The sequence below is a fragment of the Diceros bicornis genome, chromosome 31 (genome assembly GCF_020826845.1).
Source record: "Diceros bicornis minor isolate mBicDic1 chromosome 31, mDicBic1.mat.cur, whole genome shotgun sequence".
Taxonomy (NCBI): domain Eukaryota; kingdom Metazoa; phylum Chordata; class Mammalia; order Perissodactyla; family Rhinocerotidae; genus Diceros; species Diceros bicornis.
In genome coordinates this window covers 13,576,559-13,577,555 of record NC_080770.1, presented here as the reverse complement: position 1 = coordinate 13,577,555, position 997 = coordinate 13,576,559, and the positions used below count along the sequence as shown (strand labels likewise).

General features: G+C 37.3%; 1 pseudogene; it reads right to left on the bottom strand.

Annotated features, from left to right (window-relative positions):
• LOC131395539 (large ribosomal subunit protein eL39-like) lies at positions 1-844 on the bottom strand (annotated as a pseudogene).
• Positions 845-997: the final 153 nt, after the last annotated feature.

Genomic DNA, 997 nt, shown 5'->3' with positions numbered 1-997 from the left:
TTAACCACTATGCCATGGGGCCGGCCCACCCTCTACCATTTTTAACTTTTCTTTTTCCTGCCTTCTTCTACTTATTTGCTGAATTTTTTCCCCAGAAGTTCTCACATATTTATTACTGAACCAATCTACTAGTGTGGAGGCCTAGAAACAAAGAGAAAAATCATTTTCCCAATAAAACATGATCAACTGTCCAGATAGTGATGTTTGCAGCTTGATTTGGTAAGACACTAGTGACCCTGAAACCATATAAATATGTGTGCCTTCTCATGTGCGATTCCTTATAGACCCAGCTTGGCTCTTCTCCAATGTCTCCTCTTGGAATGGTACCTGATTTTATTACCAGTTTTCATCTGAATCCACTGGGGAATGAAACATTCTGCTTTTGTTTCTTGGCCAGGAATTGTCTGATCCTGAAAGTCTTGTGAGAAGACATGGTGAGGAAGAGTCAACCGCACACACCACAATGGTGGAGAAAGCGAGAGAAAGCTGAATCTTTTGAGAATTTGAGTAAAAATGATACTCAAGCCTGAAATAATCAACATGAATTTACTATAACGAATGACCAACTTTACCCCATCTCCTTTGAAGAGAGAAACTGTGAGATATAAATTAGAGCTAAGGAAATACTAACCATGAAGGCAGCTTAAGGCCAAACTGGCCCCATGAAGTCTCTTAAAAAAGCTGCATATGCCTAGGGATAGCTGTGATGAAGAAGATAAATTGCAGTGTTTCTACTGAAATTTATAATTCTGTTTTGTAGTTAAAATGGGAGGAGGGTAACTGAAAGCATCTTAGGTTTTTAAAGGAAGGTTACCATGTAACCTATGATCTTTATCTGTCTCCCTTACAACAAAATAAAAAAAATAAAAACATCAGGTAATAATATTCTTACCAATCCCCAACACCAATTAGGTTTGCCAGGCTATCTAAATATGCTAGAAACACACTAAAAATCATGTTCAGACGTAATAAGAAAGTAGAAATATAGGCATTTTTT